General features: G+C 42.6%; 1 protein-coding gene across 2 annotated transcripts in view; it reads left to right on the top strand.

Annotated features, from left to right (window-relative positions):
- The window catches only part of ADAP1 (ArfGAP with dual PH domains 1), a 163,734-nt gene that overhangs the window by 24,824 nt on the left and 111,591 nt on the right, over positions 1–27,319 (top strand). The window contains exon 2 of one of the 2 annotated variants that reach the window (XM_073648046.1): positions 379–475. The exons of the other annotated variant lie outside the window; for it this stretch is intronic. The gene's annotated coding sequence lies outside the window, so the exon portion shown is untranslated. The remainder of the gene's footprint in view (positions 1–378; positions 476–27,319) is intronic. 2 annotated transcript variants of the gene reach the window in all.

The following is a 27,319-nucleotide window of genomic DNA, read 5'->3' as shown; positions in this document are numbered from 1 at the left end:
GAGCTATACGGGGATTATAGAAGAATTGCAACACAGTCACGATTCAGTAGACTCATGGAGTGACTGCAGAAGACTTTTCTACTTAGACTTGATAACCTCTTTAAAGGGTTGATCCTAACATAGATTGACATTTATGACCAGCGCCTTGGTCAAGCTACTGTACCGTACTGGATATTTCAGATTATCTGCATGTGATTGTCGTGTATAGGTAATATGGTGATCAGTAGTCTGAGACCTTCCCCTTGACTTATCTGACACTTAATCATCGGGGTTGTATAGACTAAAACGTATGTCTAGGATATTTCAGCATTGTAAGATGGCAGTGATCCAAAACTATGATGTGTGCAAATAAGACAGTCCCTTTTATTCACCTTGCAGGCATTTCCAATGGATTTGTGGAATATATGATATATTCTCAATGAATAGCATTACTCAAGAGCTGAAATAGCAAACGAAGGATGGGCCAGATCTTGTGGTAAAATATTAAAAGCCTTTTATTGACACAGGGATAGATTGTGTTGCCTGGGAGAATGAAAACATACAATGAATCATGTAGGACAGCAGTCTAACTAAATACATTATTTCAGTGATTAATTACTCTGCTTATGTTGTAGGTTGGCGGTAGGCAGTTTACATTATACCATGATTACTCTACACTGATATACCGAGGCCATTGTTATGGTATACAGCTGAGACCCTGATTTTTCCTATTTCCATTTTGGTATAATATCTGTGGTCAGTGAAAGCCACTTGGACAAAAAATGAATTTCCCCTGTCACTGGGGTAATATGCCACTCCCAATTACAGGGGAACTACACAATAATAAAAAGGAGCAAATAAGTTAAATAGATAGATAAAAAGAAGAAAAAAAAGCCACCACCCGCCCAAACCACTATTTCTAGTCCCGTCTCCTACAAAAATAAAAAAAAAGCATATGTCATATTTATATAAAAATAATTGTTACAGAATAGGAATGCAATTTAACATTTTTGTGGCGATGAAAAAATACTAGTTTCCTTTTACATTTTCTCCAAATATTGCCCAAAAAAATGTAAAATTACATAAAAATTAATTTTCATGATATGCAGTGCTTAAAGGGGTTGTCCGGTGTAAAGTGATGTCTGCAGTCACTCTGTGTGACTGCAGACTTATGAATTCCCCCAGCGCAGGCACTGTGCGCTGCGGAGATTTGCCAGTTTCTGAGCCCGGATCGACAGGCACATATGTGTTATACATACTCCCGGCCAGAGCCCGACTAGAGGGCGCAGCCGCATTCAATACATTTGTACAGAGCGAGGCCGCGCCCCATCTAGTGACGCGTACGGCTGTCTAGTGGGCGGGGCCTCGCTCAATACAAGTGTATGGAGCGAGGCCCCTTCCACTAGTCAGGTTCTGGCCGGAAGTATGCATAACATATACATCACCGCCGTTCCCGGCTCAGAATCCCCGCAGTGCACAGTGCGTGCACTGGCGGAATTTATAAGTCTGCAGTCACACAGAGTGGCTGCAGACATCACTTTAGACTGGACAACGCCTTTAAGGTGAATCTGTCAGATAATTTGCTATTTAACCTGAGAGCTGAATAATGTAGGGGCATAGACCCTGATTCCAGTGAAATGCCACTTGGCAGCTTCCTGTAGTTTCAATACAGTCAGTGTTTCATCAGGTGATCAGTGCAGGAATTGCTGCCCTGTGCCAGGCAGTCCATGTAATCTGTGTAACCCCGCCTCCTCCACTGACAATTCAGTGTACCCAGAAATCTGCCAATCAGTGGTGTGGGCGTGGCTATACAGAGCTCTGCATTTATAGGACTGCTACATCTACAGCAGAGAAAACAAGGATTTTATCCAAACTGCACCAAGCAGCTCAGTAAGTGACACATCACTGGAATCAGGGTATATGGCCCTACATCATGCCGCTCACAGATTACATAGCAAAAACCTGATGACAGATTCCCTTTAAGCCCAGTTAACATAAATCAGATGTGGAAACCACACTCGGAACTTGTCCCATCAAAAATTATTGGAGTAAGAGAAGGAGTAAAAAATGTTAGAGCTTGTAAGTAATTAATATCTATCTATAAATGTATTTATTTATGGAAAACCTCAGCTGATTTCAGGCTTGGGAGTTTAGTGGGTGGTTTTCTTAGAGAATGACAGCCTTCCCTGTGTGAGTCTGCATATAGACATATCTGTCAATCATGAGTAGCTCCTCCCACTGGACTCCTAATCCCAGAATGAGCAGAGGTTTATTAACTATATTATACTAATTGTTATGATACATTAATATGTATAACAATCTGCTCTGCTGATTCTTCTCTAAAACATGGTGACTGCATTTTAGGTTCCCTTTGAAGGCACCTGTGTGCCATCAAATGTATCCCAAGACCCCCATACACCTGATGGAGGTCTACAGTTGTATTCTTTCGTCCTCTGTTGGGCTGGTATGTGTTGGTAGACCTTTCTTTCTGCTATATGGAATAGCACAGTCTGACAATGGATGCAGCTATCTATATTCAAAGTCCTACATCTTGCTGAGAAGTCGTTTCGGAGAAGGTCTCAAGGGAACTGGGTTAGGAGGACTTCTAAGTTGTAGAAACATGTATACAACTGCCTTTAATATGAGTTCTTTCCAGTAAAAGGATATTTGTCCCTTCAGTGCTGTAAAATCCATAAATTCCATGGATGTGATTGCAAATAATAAAGCTCGACTTCCAGCTCACAGGTAACCTAATGGAAAAACCCAGGATGTCCACACTGGTCATTTGCCATAGAGTTACAAATGACGTTTCCAGCCGGATGCCTCATCTATACACATCTAGTCACACTTGACCCGGTGGTGGCCCATAGCTGTTTGCTTATAGAGCGCGCTGTGTGGGCAGCTAACTGAATTGTGTTGCAGTCAGCGGTGTAATTAAAGCGAGACCGGGCTGCTGCTCTCTCGCGAAGGTCGTGGCAAAGCAATTTCAAGACAAAGAGATTTAATTAAAAGCAAAACGGCTCTCTTTCAAATTGCTGGTCTCAACGAAAGACGCCGACTGTGCTGAACATCTCCAACAAGAGCTTAATAATATTTTTACTGTCTTTTAATTGCTTAACTAAAGGAAGGTGTGCCATTACTGGAAAACGAAAGGAAGAACCGTAGCACTACTGGAATGTGATGCTCAAGTAGGATCCAAAACCATAAGGATAGCGAAAAACTTGGCACTCAGATGAATATGAATTTTTATAAATTTAATGGCAGCCCGATAATTAGTTCAAATAAAGGAGATGTTACGGTCCTCAAGACCTTCATCAGTGTACAGACTGCTCAGGAAAAGGAGTTTAGTGAGGAAAGGACACAGTATCCTTAGAGATAGATGATCCTGTAACAGAAATGGAACTGTGTGAAACGGCGTCCATCGGTTCGTCCAGGGACTAGCTGGGGATGCCGCGTTGGTCGCCTTTTCACACTGTGCCATTTCTGGTACTGGATCATCTATCTCTAAGGATACTGTGTCCTTTCTATCCTCACTAAACTCCTTTTCCTGAGCAGACTGTACACTGATGAATGTCTTGAGGACCGAAACATCTCCTTTATTTGAACTAATTATCGGACTGCCATTAAATTTATAAGAATTCATATTCATCTGAGTGCCAAGTTTTTCGCTATTACTGGAAAACTAGACCTTTTGGTGAGGATATACTGTACATAGTTCCACGTGTGTATGAATGGGAATGTGCCACCAGGGGAAGCTCTTTGGGAGCACCTTACATTTTTATTCCACTTTCCCTTTCGAAAATGCATCCATATTTGTCTGAACTTAGCCTTCACGTTGTGTATGGGGGAGTCAGGAAAGAAAGCTGTCGGCAGAAAGTTATCTTAGGTCTATTAGCACCTCAAACTTGTCTTTAGATCACACACTTCTAAAAAAGTCCAGTAATGTCTCCAAAGCAGGGATGCACAACCTGCAGCCTCGGACCACGTATGTGTCCCTCAACCATCTGGTCACAGTCATGTTTGCTTGTATTTGGTGGCTGCCAAACAGAAAAGGAGTGGTTCATATTGCCGAGAAAGGACAGATAGTTTTCATCTCTGGAGCCCCCAAATGTTGGCGGAAAAAGGAGTCTCCTGACTCATCTGTAACCCCCCAGAAAATGTAGATGTGGTCATACATCAATAAAGATCTCCTTAATGTAGTTGTGTTGGAATAATGAAATTCTCTTTAAACTGAACATGTAACCAGGCCATTAAATGACTCCCGATCTGTAGCCATTTTGCAATTATTTAATGGTCACGGTTGGCTCCTCTAGACGGAGAAAAAAGATCTGACGGCCAGACGAGCTTTCGGCCGGTATTGCCACCTTAACTTTGGTCAAATCATTCCAGATTGGAGGAAACTTTTTAAAAAAAGTTATTTGATCCATTCTCATTACTGTTAAGTATATACAAAATTAAATATACAGACAACCGATTAATAATTATAGCGAAGTTAATGTAAACAAAACAATTTGCTGTAAATAATTAATAATCCAAAATTCTAACAAAACCATTACCCATTATCACCCAACATGTCTGCCTATTAATTCTGGTGCAAATATATTTATTGCCTCCCTATTGTAGATTAATGGGCTGCCATTTATTCAATTAAGAAGTGGAATTTAATTACTGAACACACATCACTGTAGAAGACGCCTCACTCTTATTAATGGCGGAGCTTAAGGAGCTATTTACATATTTTTGCCTGATAATGAGTTTCACCAAGATGGCAAAGTCAACAAGCTTTAGCTTATCATTAAAGCCGAGGCGAAATGCTGAGTTCACTTCCGCGTTAATGCTGTTTTGGCACGTATAGATCTGCTAATTAAAATAGCACTTACAACTATCTTGTTGTTTAACCTTTCAGGAAAACAGAAGTGCGAACGTAAAAGTTAGTCGACGTGCACAGATGGTAGAAAAGTTTAATTACAGGAAGGCGACAATCATGAATCGCTTTGTAAGGAATATTTTGGGTGATCTGTACATAAAAAAAAGGGTTTTTTTAGGGATTCTGGTGACCATCCACCCTTGAACTAATGGAGGAAAATGGGGTAATTGAAGTCCTAATGGAGCTTTGACCAACCCCCATTTAAAAATAATTAAAATTCTATTATCAAAAATAGTTAATTTATGACATATTTACAGGATTGTTTACGTGACTTCCATAGAAGTGAATGGAGAAAGTAAAATATGCATGGCTGTCTCTCCATTCCTGGTGGCGAAGGACAAGACCTCGTTCTGAAGAGGTGGAACTCTCATCTATCAGACATTTATGACAAATCCTATGGATATGCCATAAATATCTAAGATGTAGGTTTCCTCTTGACTGTGATTAAAGGGAGAGCCCATCCAATATTTTGCCCAGGAAACCCCATTGACTTTTCTCTAGCCTGGTTCTAATGGATTGTGTTCTTCTGGATTGTCTTAAGTAATAATACACTGAGTGGAACCTGAAGTTTGTGCGTATAATCTTAAGGCAATAGACCTATGGTGATGTGATTAGGAGAAAGCATATTTTCAACCTTCGTAGACCATAATACACATATTTACCAACTCTCTCAAAATGTCTGTGAGGCCTCTCGAAAAATGGGAGACCTCACAGAATCCAAGTAGAACTGGCAAGACCTCTAAAACCTGTTGGAAAGCAGCACTTTCTAAAAGGTCTATTGTGCCATGGTGTCAAACCGAGCATTGAGAGGACATGAATGTGGTGTGGAAAATATGTGGAGGTCATGGTTATGGAGAAATGCTTTTTGGCATGCGTAGTGATCTTCTAGATGAGCATCCATGAAAGTTGGCAAGTATGATAATACCCGCAAATAAGTGCTATATTTTCTGGTTGGTTGCCTTGTTATGATCTCTACATCTCTCCACACCCAACTTGGAGAGAGTATACATGAACAACCCCTTTTCTAACAGTTTTCCCATCCTATAAAGTAATGGCAGATCGCTATGGCTGTGCAGTGACTTTATAAATGGTGGTGTTCCACCCTTTGGGACCACGACTGATCCTCAGAATGAAGGAAATTCTAGACTAGAATAGCACTGTGTCCCTGTTCATATGAGTGCCGTTATCTTGGAACAGTTAAAAATAGGACATCGATGCTGGAGAGATGATGTTCAGTTGCTTCACGTTGTGGCAATGCCCAAGGTTGGGTCACTACTAGTTGGAGGTGCCCAAGATTATCTGCAATGTGTACTCTCTGTGTACCATTGGAACCTACATTTTCTTTGCTTGAGCTACTGGTGGATGTAGGTTTGGAGGAGTGGGCTAAGCTGACAATACAGTTTGTACTTTACCATGTGAGCAAAGCAAGTGCAGCTAAACAGATGTAGGCAACTCCACCATTAATTAGAGAGTTCATCAATAAAATGAATGGAGTCATCCACCTTCAGTGAAGGATCTTAAAAGAAAGTACATGGCTAAACTTGAAGCCATCTGGGGGGTCGAATGGACACAATGGCCTTGTATTCAGAGTCTTGCAGGAGATTAGATTTGTTGGATTTATATATTGATGGGCAGGAGAGTAACCTATAATACTAGAGTGAGTGTGTATTATGGCTATTTACATATAATCTACATGTATAGCTCGTTAAGTGCTAATTGGGCTACGACAAGTCCCTAATCTAGGACATGTAGATGGGACAAGTTCCAAGCGTGGTTTCCACATCTGATTTATGTTAACTGGGCTTAAAGGGAATTTGTCATTTTCCCATGTATTCTGAGATCACCATAATGTAGTGGCAAAAACCCTGATTCCAGCGATGTATTACTTACTGTGATACTTGCTGTAGTTTTGATAAAATCACAGTCTTATTAGCAGGAGATTATCACTAGAGGACTAGTAAACCTACTGCCAGGTAGTCCAACTCCACCCCCCTCCACTGGTTGGCTGCTTTCTGCCCATGTACAGTGTACATAGAAAGCAGCCAATCACTGGTGTAGGCAGGGTTATACAGAGCTCAACATTCTGAGAACTGGTAGATCTGCAGCAGATAAAACTGTGATTTTATCAAAACTACAGCAAGAAGCCCTGTAAGTGACACATCATTGAAATCAGGTTCTCTGCCGCTGCAGTATGCCACTCTCAGATGGGGAAACAAAAACCTGGTGACAGATTCCCTTTAAGGTGAAGCTCAGTGGTCTCTCTGGTGCAAAAGGTGGATGGGTTTTATGTCGTAATATGGTCCTGTGACTTTTCTTTATGTCTCCTGGAAATTCAGTTGATTTTACTTGTATGTTTGAGACATTTTCTGTCCTTACTAGATGGTGGCCCGATTCGAACGCATCGGGTATTCTAGAATAGGTATGCGGCCGACGGGGCGCAATTAGCAGACCGGCGTTTAAATTTGGCACCCAAATCGCTGATTGGTCGCGTTAGGCAACCGCGACCAATCAGCAAAGTGGTGTTTAAATTTGGCGGCAATATCGGTGATTGGTCGCGGGCGGCGGCCGCGACCAATCTGCGAACCGTGTTAGTGAGGACTGGAGAGCGTGTTTAAATTTGGCACCAAAATCGCTGATTAGTCATGACCAATCAGCAGAGCGGTGTTTAAATTTGGCGCCAATACTGCTGATTGGTCGCGGCCGCCGACCGCGACCAATCAGCAGAGCGATACAGAGCGGGGTTTAAATTTGGCACCAAAATCTCCCGGCTGCATCTCCGTCCCGCAGATGGGTCCGGCGGTCGGGGTCCTTCTGCTGTTACCGGCCAGGAGATGAGCGCCTCGCGGCGCTCATCTCCCGGCTGCAACGCCGCTGACCTCCGTCCCGCAGATGAGCCGCTAACGGCCGCCATCTTTTTTCTGAAATCCCGCGGCGCTGATTGGCCGCTGCCGGACCAATGAGCGACGCGGGATTTCCTGGACAGACAGACAGACGGGATAAGACAATTATATAGTAGATTACAAGTGTATTTTATTGCAAAAAACTTCAATTTAAAATATTTAATATAATGAAGAAAGAGGACATAGTGCTAAACCAGCTGTGCCTCCTTTACATTCTTGGGATTGGTAAGGATCCCAAGGATCACACTCCTAACCGATCATTATGCGATGGCATACCCCAACGATAAGATGGAAATACCCTTAAAAATAAGTATTTGTTATGTGTGGAAACTGTGATTTTGCCTTCAGGCAATGAACGTAGTCTCGTTAGTTTTTCATCAGGATGATTGATAGTACCAGAAACAGTAATACACATACCTGAGAAATATCACAGGCTTCTTCAAGAGTTATTCCCCCCTTCTGGGTAAATTCTTAAGATCTTCAAGAGTAGAACTGCAATTAGTATTTGGAGATAGATATTTGGCCATCCAGTGACTCTTTACACCCTGTGTACTGAGTCTGCTTGGTCCTGCACCAGCATCAGGCTAAGGAAAAAAATATATAAAAAATTGGAGCTCCAACACTTATTTCTAGCCCCTAATATTGACCTTGAGTGCTGACAAGAGCAGATGCATTTACACCATACGCGTCAAATTGGCAGCCCGTGGGCCCACAGGGTGGTTATGTTTGGCCCATGACCTATGTGAGGCCCATTATTCTGTATAAAGGACTATGTGGGACCATTATTCTGTATAAAAGACTATGTGGGGCCCATTATTCTGTATGAAGGACTATGTGGGGCCCATTATTCTGTATGGAGGACTCTGTGGGGCCCATTATTCTGTATGGAGGACTCTGTGGGGCCATTATACTGTATGGAGGACTATGTGGGGCCCATTATACTGTATGGAGGACTATGTGGGGCCCATTATACTGTATGGAGGACTATGTTGGCCCATTATACCGTATGGAGGACTATGTGGGGCCCATTATACTGTATGCAGCACTATGTGGGGCCATTATATTGTATGGAGGACTATGTGGGGCCATTATACTGTATGGAGCACTATGTGGGGCCCGTTATACTGTATGGAGGACTATGTGGGACCCATTATTCTGTATGGTGAACTTTGTGGGGCCCATTATACTGTATACTCGTTGGCCCACGACTTTGTCCAAGTTTTTCATTTTGGCCCTCTGTGTGTTTAGGTTTGACATCCCTGATTTACACACTGTTCAAAAAAAATTAAAGGTAACCTGTCAGTCGATTCATGCTGCCCAAACCAAAGTCAGCAGGAATCAGAGCCTAGCTGGACGATTGCAGCCAAATATGTTTTTTTCTGAAATGCTCAAGAAAACATAGTTTGAAGATTCAGCCGGCGACCATAGGAGACATGAGGTTAGTCCGCCGCTGCCCACAGCCGGCTTCTTCCCACCCCACTCCAGTTGATTGACGGGTCTCTCCCATGTGTGCACATAGCGAGAAATGTGCTTTGGTCCAGTCACCTGGAGCAGGGCAGGGAGTACGGTAACCAGCGCAGGGAGATATCGGACTAGTCTCTCTGTCTATGGTCCCTGGCTGAATCTTCAAACTATGTTTGCTCTGTAACACCGGAGCATTTCAGAGAAAAACATACCTGGCTGCAGTTGTGCAGGCAAGTTCTTATTCATGCTGCCCATGGTTTGCATATCAAATACTTGAGGTCACATGACTACCCGGTCTTGACGCTGGTACATAGAGTGACTGCAGACTATTATGCCAATCCAAGACAACTGCTTTAAGTCACAAATCAGATCTCGAAGAAAAGATTGAGGTTGAAAATATTTTTTGTGCAATTTGTTGAGAACAAAATCCTGTAAAGGCCAAGTCCTCGACCAGTTGAGGGCTTGACTCCAAATCACTCTAAAAATGCTTGTGTATGGGAGGCTGAGCAACAAAGCTGTCATTACATATTATTCAACTCCATATAAAGCGGAGCCTCCCTAGAAGAAGCTCATAACACAATTAGTTCATCCGTATTTAAGATTATGGGAAGCTGGAGATGACTCAGCTTTGACTGATAAGCCTAGACTATTCATTATATATATGAAACTTTCCTGGAAGGCACAATGACTGCTGGCAGGATATGGGATTCATATTCATGTAATCTGCAATTCATTTTCTCCCTCGATATGACGGATGTTTCTTTTGTAAGCTCTAAATTGTCTAAAAATGGAACATTTTAAAATATTTCATTTTCCATGGAAATAAAGTTGATCAGTAACACTCAAATCCTACGCACAAGGAGAGAGCTGTATGGAGGTCAGAGGTGGCCGATTCATAATGGCCCTGGTGCTTAAATGTGCCCAGATGCCCCTCTGCCACATAAGAAAACATCAGTATGAGAAATGCTTGCACCTCTCATCTCAGCAATTCTGCTCCATTTTTTTAGTGATATACAGTAAGGGTCAAAAGTTTGGACACGTCTGTCCATGTAATGGTTTTCCTTGCACTTATAGAATGTGCACATTGTAGATTTCAGGCTGAAGGCCGCAAAACCAGGAGTAGATTTCAGGCTGAAGGCAGCAAAACCAGGAGTAGATTTCAGGCTGAAGGCAGCAAATCCAGGAGTAGATTTCAGGCTGAAGGCAGCAAAACCAGGAGTAGATTTCAGGCTGAAGGCAGCAAAACCAGGAGTAGATTTCAGGCTGAAGGCAGCAAAACCAGGAGTAGATTTCAGGCTGAAGGCAGCAAATCCAGGAGTAGATTTCAGGCTGAAGGCAGCAAATCCAGGAGTAGATTTCAGGCTGAAGGCAGCAAATCCAGGAGTAGATTTCAGGCTGAAGGCAGCAAATCCAGGAATAGATTTCAGACTGAAGGCAGCAAAACCAGGAGTAGATTTCAGGTTTAAGGCAGCAAAACCAGGAGTAGATTTCAGGCTGAAGGCAGCAAAACCAGGAGTAGATTTCAGGCTGAAGGCAGCAAAACCAGGAGTAGATTTCAGGCTGAAGGCAGCGAAACCAGGAAGGTGCACAAATGGATACAGGTACCCCGATTCATCATTTGCATTTTTTATGCCACTTTTCTTTTTTGTCTTGTGGTATTCGCTGGCGTTTATTCTTCCAAATTCATCCAAACTGCTAACGCGGTTCATGAATTTTTGCACAAACTTAAAAAGGGGATTTTTTTCCCCCCATTAATGCTTTTTGAGGAAAAAGTCACAATTTTTTCAAAATGTCGCAAAAAATGGTACTTCCTGCTCACTCCAGGGGGTCCTGAAGTAGAGTTGCACCGAAATTTGCAAATTTTTAGAAAGTTGATGAATTAGGCGAAAATATCTGGACATCCAAAACTCTGCCCATAATGGCGAACATAAAAAACAGACGAACGCATATAAAGTAGTATTTAAAAAAGGTGCAAATTACAGTAAGAATTTGGCACAAAGGAAAAACAAGTGAAAAATACAAAAAAATAGACAGAAAACAGGCACAAAAGCAATAATAAATTGGAACCAAGGGGTAAAGAAACACTTGTGAAACAAAACAGAAGGGCACCAATTCATCATTTACTCTTTTCTTTTTTGTCTTGTGTTAGGTACTTTTTGCTGCTTATTGCGTGAAACTTAAAGTAAAGTAAAAAAGTAAAAAATGGTCTTTTTCTGACTGGAACTGTTTTTGCAACTTTTTTTTTTTTTACAGCAAAAAGTTCTACGTTTCGCTATAAGGCGCAAAAAATACTGGCATACTCTAAAAAATACACCAGGGAGGGACTGGAGTGAAGTTGCTCCAAAGTTTGTGATTTTTTGAAAAAGTCACAATTTCTCATTCAGGTAAAAACATCTGAAATTGCTAAACTCTGACCACAAAGTGGAAAAAAAAAATCTGACGAGCACATAAAATAGACTAAATAAACACAGAATTATGAATTGAGTGAAAACAAAAAAAGATGCAAAACACACAAAACTAGACAAAAAACTGTTGCAAAGGTAATGATGAATCCGGGCCAATATGTTTTAAACTTTAGATTCCTCAGAGTACCTCCTTTTGACAATGGTGACAGCTTTACACGCTCTTGGCATACTCTCAAGCAGCTCACCTGCTTATGTGCACAAGAACAAGGGAAACCATTCCATCAACAGGTGTGTGTCTAAGCCTTTAACTGGTAATGTGCATTCAGTGGTTAACAAGATGTAGGGAACAAAAGGAATGGAGTAAGGCTGTGAGATGAGACAGTAATGCAAAAAAATCTACCGTATGTATAAAAGCTTGGCAGGAAAAAAGGATAGTAAATGAAAAACAGTGCCAGCACATTGATAATGGCTCCTTTGTTCAGTTTGAAAGGACAAAATCTGACTAATCTGTGATTAATTAGAAATTACTCAGCTGTACCTCCTTGTCAGTGATCACTAGCCTTTATTTAGCCTATGAATTTTGGCATTGATGCATAAGAACACTAGTTTTATTTTCTCTTCACAATGAAAATGGCAAGTGAGCTGTCTTAGTAGACCTTAAAATGCTATTATCACCAAGCATAAGCAGTCTGAAAGGTACAAGTCAATCACCAAAGACCTTGGCATCTTGGCTTCAACAGTTCAAAATGTTTTCAAGAAGTTTTCTACTCGTGCAACAGTCAAGAACCTTCCAGAATGTGATGGAAATAGGAAACTTGATGAGAAAACCCTAAGGAAGTTGGTCTTAGATGTGTCAAAGAAACCACATACAACATTCAAAAAGATTAAAGGGCTTGTCCGGTCAAAAGTGATAAGTCTACAGTCACTCTGTGTGACTACAGACTTATGAATCCCATCAGCGCACACACTGTGTGCTGTGGGCATTTGCTAGTTTCAGACCCGGGACCAGAAGGTATGTATGTGTTATACATATCCCTGGCCAGTGGGCATGGCCTCGCTCTTCATACACTTGTTTTGAGCGAAGCCGCGCCTTCTAGTCGGACGCGCCCACTGTCCGTCTACATAACTAGACGGGGCATGGCCTCGCTCTATACAAGTGTATGGAGCGAGGCGGCGCCAACTAGCCGGGGGTATCTATAAGTTATACATACCCTCCGGTCCCGGGTCTGAAACCAGCGAATCCCCGCAGTTCACACTGTGTGCACTGGGGGGATTCATAAGTCTGCAGTCAGACAGAGTGACTGCAGACTTATCACTTTAGACCGGACAACCCCGTAAGGCTAAGTCGGAGACATCTGGAGTGATGGTTTCAACCAGTACCATACTCCACACACTGAACGAAACTGGGCTCTTTGGACGACGGGCTTTGGGCTGCAGGAAAAATGTTCTATGGACAGATGAAACCAAACTAGAGCTCTTTGATGATGTATACCAGCATTATATTTATAGAGTGTAAGATACAGCCTATAAGTAAAATAAAACCCTACCTACAGTGAAACATGTTGAAGGATCCATAATTCTCTTCGGCTACTTTGCTGTTTCTAGGACTAGAAGTCTTGAGTATGTTGTAGGAACAATGAAATCAGAGCAATTTAGAGTGAAATCTGGCCTTACGGTTCATTCAGACGTTAGTTTTTCTCACGTACAAGAAAAACGAGCAGACTCTGATTAGAGTTTGATCAGAGTTTGATTACAGTCTGGTCCGATTGTCATCAGTTTTTGTTATACGTGAAGAAAAGAAAAAAATCTTCTCCTTCTGACAGTCAGATGTCATCGGAGTGCGGTCCGATTTTTTTCACGGACCCATAGACTTGCATTGCTGATTTTAATCCAACCCTTGGATCAAAATCGGACATATCTCCTCTATTTTCACAGACTTGTGAATGGCCCCATAGACTATCACAGGTAGTAATGCTATGCACGGATAGTATTGCAGTATTGCGGCATTAAACAGCCGTCGATTGATGGATATTTATTTACCGATTGATTGGTGGTCATTTAATAGCTTGTTTACACAGGAAGACCACACTTTAAGGGAACCTGTCACTTGATTCATGCTGCTTAAAACACAGGTAGCATGTATCAGAGCCCGACTGCACAATATATTTTTTTCTGAAACGCCTCAAGAATTTCAAGAAAATATAGGTTGAAGATCTGGACAGGGACCATAGGGAGAGACAAGACTTTCCGGCATCATGTCCGGCCGACTTCTCCCCACACTGATTTAGGTGATTGACAGGTTTCTTGCTAAGTATACACATGGGAGACACCTGTGTGTCATCTGGAGCGGCTTTGGAAAGCCAGCTGGAGCGTTTCAGAGAAAAATATACCTGGCTGCAGTCGTGCGGTGAGGCTCTGATTCAGTCTACCCTTGTTTTGGTCTCCATGATTCGAGTAACAGTTTTCCTTTTAATGATGCAAATTGAATGATCTGTAGTTGATCCCTCAATACACATAGGCTGCCATTGTTCTTGGCAGCACAAATCCAGTTTGCGCAGGATGATGTGCTGCCAAGAACGATGATCATCTCACACAACGAACAAGCATTTTGCTCGTTTTTCGAAAAGCATTTGCCTGTTTCCAAGGAATGTTCATTCTCAATAATCTTTCAGTGTAAAGTTTGAGACAAAACAAAATGAGTCTTCCCGGATAATGACCCAAAGCACTCATCCAGAAGTACACAAGAATGGATAAGAATAAAACAACCAGCTGTTTTAAAGCATCCAGAAATGAATCCTGATCTCAATCCAATTGAAAATCTCTGGGGAGAGCCGAAATCTGCTAATGGGTGAGGAACTCTGCAAACATTTTGGAGCTGGAAAGATGAGAGCTGACATTGTTGCCAGAGGATGTGTAACCAAATATTAATGAGGAGTGACTTTAATCCCATCCATATCATGTACAATGTTGCTTCTTTTATTTTTATAGTGATATAACTGAAAGTTTTTTGTTTCTTGTACTTAAACACGCTATTAAAATATTCTAATGAAACACAGTTGAAACGTAGCCATTTATGTCTGGAGATATTGGAGTGCCCATAATGTTGACCACAACTATAGGACTACATGGGAGCTGTAGACACAATAGGTAGAAGATTTCTATTCAAGACTATTTCAAGTTGCTTTGTATAGATGTAGCAAGTGCTAACTTGATAGGCTACTCCCCATGTTATTAACATAGCGCACCATAAAGGCTTGTGCACATGACTGATTTTCTTGTACGAGTGCTATCTGCACAGGCCCAATTTTTTTGCTCTGACCGAGTGGTCCGTGGAAAAAATCAGCGACATGTCTGATTTTGATCTGCGTGTTGGATCAAAATCAGCAATGCAAGTGTCACGGGGATACCGCGGGGCTAGAAGTTTGCGGTGTTTGGTTTCATGAACTCCTGCACTGGTTAGAAGTACTTCACCATCGTATTAAGCAGTTCAGGTGTTTTCCTGGCTAGCATACAAGGGTTAATCTGTTCAGTTTAAGCTCCTGGAGCTTTACTACCTGGATTGTCTGAACTGTTCAGTGTTGGCCACTCCCCTCTGCTATATATGCTCACCTCTGGCACATAGGGATTGCCAGTGTTAGTTCTCACTGCCTGGTTCTTTAGTTGGAGGCAGGACTGTGGAGTCGGAGTCGGAGCCCATTTTGGTGGAGTCGGTATAAAATGGACTGACTCCGACTCCTAAAATATATAATAAATTGGGTACAGTAGTTCAATGCAGTTTGTAGGGAATATTTTTTCATCAGAATTTCGGAAAGTTATGAAATGTCCTATAAATGTCTGTCCTATTCCTGATCTAAGGGTCTAGACTTTTAGCTGAGATTAATCTGTGCTTCATTAAATTTATCACTTAAACCTGAGCCATGTATGAGGGAGTTGGAGTCGTGGAGTCGGAGTCGGTGTCATGGAAATTGAGGAGTCGGAATTGGAGGTTTGGCTTACCGACTCCACAGCTCTGGTTGAAGGTATAGTTCGTGGTTGGAGTTGGCATTTTGGAGCTGTTGAGAAGAATGTTGCTTGGAGTTTTGTCTGTGTGCACATCCTCATCCTCTCCTATTTGGTTTCTCCTTCCTTTAACTCACATGTGAACTCTGTTGTTTGGTGTGTGAATTTTGTATGGTTGGTATTTTCATTTATCCCTGTCAGTCTTCTCTTGTTTGACTGGTTAGTGTGTCCCTATACACTTTAGCTTCCCATTACCCTGTGTGGAGGAGGGGACAGATAAGGGTTGATATTGGAGCCTAGCAAGGCACGTGACCCCGGGATCTCTACCTTCAGGAATAATCCGAGGGACAGGGATAGACTAGGGCGCCCCTAATTCTAGGGACCTGGTTAGTGTCCACAGTCCCAACACCATGGTGACAGCAAGTCTATGGGTCCATGAAAAAAATCGTTCCACTCTCGGATGACATCAGAGTACTGTCTGATTTTCATGGATTGACAGAATGGAGAAGGCAGAGAACCGTTTTTTTTCTCTCTCCATGTCTGAGAAAAACTAATGGCAATCTGATCAAACTGTTATCAGAGTAATCGGACTGTTTGTCTCAAATGTGGAGAAAACAGTTTTGTCACCCAACCCTAATAGTATGTGTATTACAACAGGGCGCTGCGGTACAGGAGCAGCCTCATGTCAAGTTAAAGGGGTTGTTCCCTTTCCAAAAATGAATGTCTCCGGCTGCAGATTATAATAAAGATGCAGCTGGGGACATTCATTTACTGAAAGTGAACTACCCCTTTAAGTATTACTACATGCTTGCTTCTTAAGAAGATATTCACACTTCAGACATTTATGAGTTAATTTACAAGATCGTCGTTAGTTTTTCAGTAATTCCTGGACAGAATTTCTACATTGGATTTCCGTTCAGAAGCATTTTTAACCTTTACAATGGATAGTTGATAGATACAAGAAGATAGGTGGGGACTCTTCAACCAGGACCTTCCCTGATCGCCAATGACTGTCCTCAGCTCCATGAACAGCAGACAATAGCACATGTAACTGCAGCTTCTTAACAAGTGTCCTCGGTCTCTGTCTGTCGTCCGGCTCTCACTTGCTGTCACTGTTGTCAATGCTTCGATGCTTCACAGCTGAATGTTCAGACTCTCCAGGGCCCCCGCCTGTCTATGCTGCACTGGGTCAAAGGAACAAGTCAACTTTTCTGGAGCGAGTAACTCTACAAAGAAAAGAATTTACTTTCTTAAGCTATTCAGTAAAGATGGCAAAACATAATATACATATTATATGACCTGTGTAGATTTGTGCAAAACAATTTGCAGGACCGTGACATAGCGGTGGTAGTCCCTGGCTGCCGAGCCAGAGCAGTGCCAATAATATGCTACTATTGGCATCGCCAGTGCCTTTTCTGATTGGTAAATCCCTGTGACATCACCACAACTTAATGGAACCTGCTACAGAGGCTCCAGGGATTCTGCAGGTAGTCATAGGTACCTAGCGCTCTGGTCTGGTGGCCAAAGACTACCAATGTAACCGTTGGACAAGGGTCCTACAAATCTCTTTGCTGAGCTCTAGATCTAAGTTATTAGAAAGGTGCTGTGCAGAACAGGGGTTTATAGTGCAGAGCCTCACAGTACATATACAGGGTCTATATATCATGGTGGCCATATTTGTCGATGTTCCCAGAACTTCCAAAAATCTCCTGGAATAAGTGGAGACTTCCCGCACTCAACAAATCTGAATGAGACCTCCTGGAAACAAGCGATTCCAGGAAGTTTCTTCTTACAGGGTGTCAATAGACGGACAATGGGCATGGAAGGCCGTGACTCCTCCTGCCATATTCTTGGCTTTAAAAGTTGGCAAGCTGCTGTTCAGCGATAGAAACTTGTACCACCACACTGCTTAGCTCGGACTGCCCTAATGCTACTGGAAATATGCAGTGGTGCTAACATTGCACATTTGGATATCCCATACAATGGAGTAGGCAGAATAGAAGTACCAGAAAAGCAGGCTCAGACTGGCCCACTGGAGAACATTTGAATCCTCCAGTGGGCTCCACTGAAAGAGTGGGCACATTACTCTCTTCATGAGCAGTGCTTTTCACAGTACACTTGATGCACCATACATAGATGGAGACTGTATCCCATCGTTCAATTAACAAACTACATTTATATTCTAAAATAGGCTGAGATGAAAGCCCCATAGCAGTCCCCATAGGTCCCCACCTTCACAAGTCAAAATGTTACCCCCCATGTATGGACCACTTTTGCCAGACCTCATAGGCATAAATTAGTTCATTAGTTGAGAAATTAGACTGTTTTTTGGTCCGGAAATTCCAGCTTAGGATCTGAATAGCAGGCCCCAAGTATCAGTGTTCCTGGTGGACCCTTTCCAAGTTCGATAAAATAATAGCATCAACACAGAATAGCCGTTGTCACAGTTATCCATACAATTGTGTATCCACATAAGTGTCCCCAGAGTAGTTACTGCTACAGCTGTGCCCATATAGATGTGCTAGGCACAGTGCCCCTGTATTATAACACTTTTGTCTCCTCCTTATTACTTCAAAGCTCTCTACTTTACGACAAGAACTTACAATTGAGCAACCGGTCGGTAATGTATTGGATGTACTGATCACTCCCAGGGCCAATCTGTACAGGAACACTTAGACCCTGTCATAGAGAAAAATTAAAATCCATGCAGACATCTCCAGAGAAGGGGCATATCATCCTCATATTTAACATATGGGATTAATTATAATTGGGAAAGAGAGAAACTAATTATAACCGGGGAAGTGAGAAGGATCTGGCACTTCAACCTCCATTGAAGTAGGGATTCCACTATTAGCTAGTTTTTTAAGTCACCTTCCTATTATGTTTTCTGGTATTAGTTTCTGCATTTGGCGCCAAAATAATCAAAATGTTGCATGCGATTGGTGAATTTAGCGCAAAGTTAAAAATGGACTTTCTTCCTGCCTTGAACTTTTGTTGCCAAAAGTCACAAGTTGGTGTCAAAGAGTCCCAAAAATCATGCCAAATTTTTGGCGTACTCAAAAATACCCTGGGTGGGGAAATAAAGTGGAGTTGTGCCAAATTTAGCAACTTTTTAAAAAGTCGCAATTGATGCATCAAGCTAAAACATCTGGAATTACTAGACTCCGCACACAAAGTGGAAAACTAAAGACAAAAAGACATATAAAATAGACTTCAAAAACAGGCGCAAATAGAATAATGAATTGGGTGCAAACAAAAAAATAAGCACAAAGGCAATAATGAATCAGGGCCGTAATCTATTATTTTTTGGGATGAAGTATGATTTTTCAGGTCAGTGCCATCTATCCTTTGCCGTCTTATTAAATTTTGCTTAGAAAGGGAAAAGAGGTTCTTGAGCCTTATGTGGCTCCAAGCCACAGTGTAACCCATCCCCGCTATATACCACACAGGAATTATCTCAATATCCCAGAAACAGCGCTTCTGTTATCCACGGACCTTGGTTTTGCAGTTTAGCCTCATTCACTTGAGTTGCAATACCAGGCACAACCTATGAATAAAAGAGGTGCTGTTTCTGTAAAAAAAAAACAGAAAAAGCAAAACCAGTAATGGAAAACCCCTTTAAATTCTAAAATCCTGTGTTTTAAGATTCTACAAAGATAGTTTTGCCTCCAGCTTTTGCAAAACTACAATTCCCAGCATGCGCTGCGCCGAATATTCTTATGGGCTATGCATGTTTTTTTCCATTAAAACACAAGTTTTTTATCTTTGAGCCCCAATGTTCATCCTGCCCAGTCTCGGTTCACTTAGCATTCTCGGAGAGTGGAGGGTTTCCTGCCTTTAACAGCGCCCGCTCCTGGTCCCACTGGTGGGAATCACATGGGTTTTGTTATTGCAGTGGTGTGCTGTGAATATAGACACCAGCTCCCATTGTTTAGTGTTTCTACATCAATAGATATTGTCAAAGAGTTTCCTGAATTGTTGCCTGCAATTGTGAATGTTTCGACACCTATTAACCCCTCAGTAGTGTATATGTTTCCATGCTCTATAATTGGGTTGTTTTGACCTCTTTTAGGTCTGTTTTTGGTCCTTTCTTCAGGCCTTAAAGGGGTTTCCAGTTTCAGAAAAAGGGGGTTTCCCGTTTCCAGGTGCAGTTTCCTTTAAAAAAGCAAACTATGCATTACTCTCCCCTCCTGGGTCCAGCGCTGAGTCTCTGCCGCTGCTCCCGGTGTCATTATTGTCTGCAGCACTGACATCACATCAACAGCGCTGCAGCCAATTAATGAGCTCAGCAGCTCGGGGTTGGGCAGAGCTGCAGCATGGTCAATGTGATGTCAGTGCTGCAGACAAAAACACATATCAGGAGCAGCGGCAGAGACTGGACAAACTGGCCAAATGTAGCTATTTAACAGGTTTTGTAGAAATTGTATGTATCCCTATGATGCATACAATTTTTTTTTCCGGGTAAAACGGTGCTTATTTTTTTTTAATAAAATTTATTATAATGTTGGTATTTTTTTTTACATTTGGGACAACAATCACAGCAGGTCTCTGTCTCCGATCTAACAAAATTACAAGTGAGGGGAGAGGCTGGTAACTGCAGGAGAATGCTCCTAGAATTCTTAAAGTATGTTCACACTAGGCGTTTTTTCAGCGTTTTTTTTTCTGCAGCAAAAGCTGATCTCTCGGCAGGAAAGAAGTTGCGTCAAAAATGCAGATTTTGGTGCATTTTTCAGGATCTCAAAGTTCAGCTTTGCTTCCACAACAGAACCATGAACACAGGTCACCAATGCAAAACATATGTGAAACCATATTTACTAGAATTTCAAATGTAACAGTGGGGGGAAGGAGAATTGTTCAGGAATAGTTTACCAAAGACATTGGCAGTGCATTGAGTTTGTAGGACACTATTTATTTTTACACTATGGTCTGCCATTGAGTTGCTCAGGGATTGTTTAATTTCACACCTCAGTGGGCCACAGGTATTGTTCAATCTCACACCTAGCTCAGCCAATGTTTACTGTGTACACATCACTAATTTAATTAAACTGTCCTAATCCAAACTGCCATTTCAGGTGACCAAGACAACATGGTAAAATCACAAAAATAAATGTGTTTCACATACTGCTGTACTTGCCTTTTTTGCAGCAAAAGTTGATAGCTATGTTCACACTAGGCGTTTTTTTCAGCGTTTTTTCACCACCCATTACTTTCAATGGGTGAAAAATGCTGAAAAAAACGCTGAAAGAAGTGACATGCTCTATTGTGCAAAAAAAACATGCAAAGCACAAAATACTGATGACACAAAAACCAATGTGTGTGCATGAGATCTGAAATCTCATAGACTTTGCTGGTACTGTAAAACGTAACTGAAAATTTGCATTAAAAAAAAACGCATAAAAAACCCTGAAAAAACGCCTAGTGTGAACATGGCCTTACTGTTGTCAAGCTGTCAACATGAAGAATAACACTATTATTTGTTGTTATATGACTTGTACTTTGTTTTTTTCACGTGTTTTCCCCACTGCAGGCTCTGTCTCTAATTTTCAGTTCTCTGAGCTTTTAGGAGACTAGCTGCTATGATGTCTCCTATAAACAGTAGACAAAAACAAAGCAAATCCTTCTTCTTTCTCTGTTACCACATATTCAGATGTAACAGCAGAAACATGGAGGAGACTATGCAGCAGTTTTGAGCACTGTAGCTGTGAATCCAGCTCTGGGGATAAGCTAAGTTGCAAAAAATCCATCTGATTTCAACTTTTTGCGACTTGTTTGTTGTGGAACCGGGGATTCGCAATGTAGCCCCATTCACCTTCATTAGACTGCGTTGCAGCAGTTGCACGGAGCAATCTTTGAGCATGCGACCTTTGTTGCCACCAACGTCACCATCTACTCCCGGCCTTATCAGGACTAAATGACTAGAAATAAATGAAAAAATGGTAAAGATAGAGGCTAAAAAGAGAAGTTGAGGGTCTTTTTGGTCACCAATCAAAGTGTCTTATACAGGAACTATGTCAGCCCAGAATGCCTGTAATCAGCCGCACAGGGAAATCTCTAAACCGGTTCCATAGATAACAAATTGTACAGAAGGTTGATTAGACCTCTATAACTCCATGGAATCACCAGCTACATTTAAGCTGGCCATTAACATGAGATGACACTAAAACGATGACAGATCATTCATCGTTCGTACTATTCTTCGTTTGCATGACAGTACCATACACATGTCCAATTACATCGATCTTTGGGACAACTACAGTCGTTCGTCACCCAAAAGTCGATTGCTTGCCACCTAAAAAAAAAACATACAATGAACAATCGATTTGGTCGAAATCATCAATTTAGGGCAACTTTGATCTAATTTGTATGGGGTCCTTAAGAGTCACTGATGAAACCGGATGTCATGGGTGTGTCAGATGTAACAGACAGTCGCTCTAGATCTGGCTGCAGAAGGTCACTGCGTTTGGCATTGCAGACGCTTTCTTTATCCTTCTGACATTTGGTCCCAGCGGCAACCTCCCTTCTGTTCTGATTGACACACCCTGGTCTGGGTGTTTATAAACTCTCAGTCTGCTTCAGGGAGTTGCAGGTGATATTCTCTTTTTTTCCTTGTGAAGGCTCGGAGCAATAGCAGTCGGCTGGCTTCCTCTTTGGTGCCCTTGGAGGACATTTGGTGTTATTTCTCTGGTATCTGCTCAAGCTAAGTTTTCCCCCCTTTGCTTGTCTCCCTCGTTGTCTTTAGTTTATAGAGGGGACTGACCAATGCTCACCACCCCCCCCTCCCTATCTCGGGCCCAGCTCTAGGGATATACAGGGATTAGTTTTCCTTTTTGGCAATAGGTGAGGAATCTATATACGGACGGTAGGACAGGTAGGTCGATATTAGATCTGCCTAGGGGTCTCCACTCCCCCTTTCCCTAGTATTTGGGCTACCCTCCCCTCATCCCTTCGTGTCGTGTGAACCAAATAGAGCATACTTACAATTACAGTACATTTTAAGTCCTACCCTTCTTCTGAAAATTCCAAATTGCCTCTTTTTTTTTAATCAGGCCCTTGAAAATCAGGACTAATGGCAAGTATGATGAGCCACCAATGCAACTTCACCAGGGTCTTATACCTTTAGCCATATTTTTATGGGACTGCGAGACCTCCTATCTTGACCAAATACTATAAATATATTGTATTTTTATATTTTTTTGTTATGATTAGATATACTGTATTTGTGGATCTTCTACTTTTTACAGTTAAAGGGTTGTCTCACGAAAGATTTACTCGACACCTGTGGAATAACTCCTAGCAGCTTCTTGCTCCGGCTCATGGAGGGTAGGAATGCCCCTCTAGAATGTCTCATTCTCGGGTTCTAGGATCCTTTTATGAAGACTTCCTCCCCCGGAATCTTTTGCTTTGTGCCCCATCTCTGACATGAGCCTACACACACGCAGTAAATGGACGGGTCCCTTTACCGAACGGCTCAGGGTGTAATTTGACAGCACTAATTGTTCAGGACGTTAAGATTGTCATTCACTTTATCCTGTTTGACCGCTTGCAGGCGAATGGTTCTTAGGAAGACTCATTTATCCCGAAAATATTAAGGACGGGAAGTTCCTGGTGACTACTCTGCTATAATATAAGCACTGCTATAACATGAGCAAATTGCCTTCAAGCCCCCAGATATCACTGCATCACTTTTATCTTTCCAACACTATTGACTTTTATGTCTTCAAGACAATTTGACGTGTTTACTGGAGATGAATCGCCAAATTTTATTATCCTAATGTCCGAGGATCCATCATCCTTCCTCGCTTGATAGAGTCATGATCTTGACATTGCACATTGATTATGGCAGATTCCAGCTCATCAATATTCTCGGTGATCTTGCAGATGATGCTGAAAGTTTTCAGTCTTTTGTATATTTTTTGGCATTGTTAACATTTAACCCTCGTATGTGGTCGGGATACTATAAATGCTGTGGGTTGTCCACTTTTTTTGACAAACCCTTTATGCGTGAAGGGTTCCCTGACTATAAGCCAAAGATTGGGCAACCAACTTTTATTTTTTTTAAATTTTGCATTGCTCATATTCCACAGCGCTTTACATTCATTATCATCCCTGTCCCCAATGGGGCTCACAATCTAGATTCCCTATCAGTATGTCTTTGGAGTGTGGGAGGAAACCGGAGAACCCAAGGGAAACTTACGCAACACGGGGAGAACATACAAACTCGTTGTAGATGTTGTCCTGGGTGGGATTTGAACACAGGACCCCAGCTCTTCTACTGAGCCAATGTGCAGGAAACTCTTCATAGTGGATATGTTTTGGTATTACAGCTCAGTACTATTCACTTGAATGTAATGGGGCTTCAATACCAGGCATAGCCACTATAAAAACATGGAGCTGTGCCCAGAATCCCAGGAAGGGAACCTAGTGCCTACTGGAGTGCCATGTGTGGCACCGGCAATTAGCTACTCGGCAGAGAGTTGGGGCTCCCTGATTCCAGCCATGTGCCACTTACTGGGCTGTGTGTTGCTGTTTCGATGAAATCAGTGTTTTATCAGCAGGAGATTATCACTAGGTGTCACGTGCCTCCTGGTCCAACCACACTCTCTGATTAGCAGCTTCCTGTCAATATACTCAATAAGTGTACTCAGATAGCAGCCAATCAGTGGTGTGGGCGGGGTTATACAGAGCTCAGCATTCCGAGCTCTACTAGATCTGCAGCAGAGAAAACTGTGATTCTATCACAACTGCTGCACCCAGTAAACTAAGTGATACATCACTGGAATCAGGGTCTCTGTTCCTATATCATCCTACTGTCATATTACATAGTAAAAACTGCTGACAGATTCCCTATAACCTACTCCATTAATGTGAAATTGAAGTCCAAACCTTGGGATTCTGTAGCGTCAGCGTCCCTGCCTCCTGCTAGGCAGGGACGCCGTTCCCCTCACCTCTCCGCTCCGTGCCCGGCGTCTTCCTCCCACTCTGCTGGCAGCGCGCGCTGCTTCCCGGCCACTGTGCTTAGGGCGCGCGCGCTTTCCCTCTCTTAAAGGGGCCGCGCGCGCCGTCCTAAGGAGTCCCCGGCCAATGGCCGGAGGACCTAACCATATATAAGGCACCTCCTCCAAAATGAAGGTGCCCGAGCAATGTTGTTGCAAAGCCTATCACTCTGCTTCAGCCCTCAGGTCCCGTTACCAGATACCTGCCAGTTTCCTGCCAGATTCCTGCTTGATACCTGCCTGATACTTGTCTATCTGCTTACATTCCTGCGGTCCGACAGTCTGCCTACCAGCCCTGCCAGTCTGTCTATGGATCTGTTTGCCCGCTCACCTGGGAGCGCTCACCTGCTACCTGCCTGCTAGCCTACCTGGAGGCTCTGCCGTCACGTGTCGTGACCACCTGCCTGTCCAGAGACTCTTGCCCGCTCACCTGGGAGCGTCCACCGTATACCTGCCTGCTGGCCTACCTGGAGGCTTAGCCGTCACTTGCTGTGACCACCTGCCTGTCCAGAGACTCTTGCCCGCTCACCTGGGAGCGTCCACCTGCTACCTGCCTGCTAGCCTACCTGGAGGCTCAGCCGTCACTTGCTGTGACCACCTGCCTGTCCAGAGACTCTTGCCCGCTCACCTGGGAGCGTCCACCTGCTGCCTGCCTGCTAGCCTACCTGGAGGCTTAGCCGTCACTTGCCGTGACCACCCGCCTGTCAAGAGACTGTCCCCGTCACTTGCCGTGACCTCCTACCCTTCTACCCAGAGACTGTCCCCGTCACTTGCCGTGACCTCCTGCCCTTCTACCCAGAGACTGTCCCTGTCACTAGCCGTGACTACCTGCCCGCCTTCCCTGGGAGCCACCCGCTTCCTTACAAGGACTGCCCCTTTGTATAGTTGCTCAGAGGTTCCACCTCCCAGACCCGTTACAGATTCCCATAGGTCAGCTGAATTAATTGGATAAGATTGGGCTTGGAGGCATTAATAGGCACAAATGCATGTCTGGCAAAAACATTCAAGGGGCTCTAGCTGTAGCCCCTTCTTTTTCTGTTTGATGAGGGTCCAATAGATTTTTGGAAAACCCCTTTAATGAGGACTGACATTTTAATCTCATTCAAAATATATGTTTAACCAGTCACTATGGCTAATTCTTCAAGTAAAATAAAGCAAATCCGAAATGGCATCTACATGAATATGTCACATCAAATTTTCATATTTCCCTACAAATCCTAATTTCTGAGTTATAATCAGCGTTGCTGTTTGCACCTTTCTTTGTTTTTCCAGTCTTGATCCTAAGTAAATCATATGTACTTCAAAGGAAGGAAATTCTGAAGTCGGCGATTTATCAGATTTATACTATGCACTTTTCTCTCAGGGATGAATTGACATTTTCCAGATTTTAATACGTAAAGACAAGCTAAGAGCTCATTTGCTTCTTTTAAAGATTTTCTTTTTTATTGAACATCAAACAATCCATCCATCTGCTGCAGGGTACGCCATTAAATTAGACGCAAATCTGTACAAGAATCTGTTACATCCTACTTAAGAGGTTCGGTCATAAAGTCACACATCTATCAGAATGTATTCCGCTTTAATGATGTCACATAAGACAGATCCTAAAAGTTACCGTGGAAAACAGCGCAAACATTATAAACCACGGGGCTGGCTTATACGTAAACAGAGTAGTAAACCCAAGTTACTGCCGCAATCCCTATATCTAAATAATATTCTGTAGGTTTCCCTCTCCACAGTATCACCCCCACCCCACAAATGTTTCATAGTTGAATGAGGGAAACCACCATTTAGAAATAAACTTTTTCTGAATGGGAACTTGGTAGGGAATATATACAGGAGATAGCGGGCATTTTCCACAGTTTCCTTCCTTCTTTTCTCTACTGTTCTCTTCACCTTTCCTCTTTACTCTCTCTACTTGTCCTCAGTTTCCACTGTTTCTCACTAATTCACCACAACCAAGCTTGATTCTACAGTCCTGTGTCACAAGAATCCTTAGCTGAACTTGAGATTCCTCATCTGAGAGCAGCATGATGTAGGCAAAGAGACCCTGAATCCAATGATGTATCACTTAGTTTACTGGGTGCAGCCATTCTGACTCAATCAGAGTTTTTAGATTTAGCAATGCAGCAGAGCTGAGAAAGCTAACCCCGCCCACAACAGGCCCTATATGTACATAGTCTATAGACAGTGGGCTGCTTATCACAGGAGGGGGCGGAGACTGTTTTGGAGGCGCTGACTGCTAGTCACAGCAATGATAATCATCAGGTGATTAATCCATCAGTCTAAGTAAACTACACCATGCAGCTTGACATGTGACACATTGTTGAATTCTGTGTTTCAACCCCTACCTTATGCTGTCCTCATATTACTTCGCAAAAACCCTTGGACAAATTCCCTTTAAAAGATTGTTCAGGGGATGAGAGGTAAGGAATGCAGACCCTGCTGTCAGATCAGTTCACTGATGCATTATTTCTTTCTTTCATTTATTTTACTCACTTATATAGCGCCATTAATTCCACAGCACTTTATAGACATCATGGACACTGTCCCCATTGGGGCTCACAATCTACATTCATTATCAGTATGTCTTTGGAGTGTGGGAGGAAACCGGAGAACCCGTAGGAAACCCACACAAACACGGGGAGAACA

The sequence above is a fragment of the Phyllobates terribilis genome, unplaced genomic scaffold (assembly GCF_046119375.1).
Source record: "Phyllobates terribilis strain yellow unplaced genomic scaffold, ASM4611937v1 Scaffold_9__5_contigs__length_417890890, whole genome shotgun sequence".
Lineage (NCBI taxonomy): Eukaryota > Metazoa > Chordata > Amphibia > Anura > Dendrobatidae > Phyllobates > Phyllobates terribilis.
Note: the sequence above shows the minus strand (reverse complement) of the source record. Positions and strands in the feature narration are given on the sequence as shown.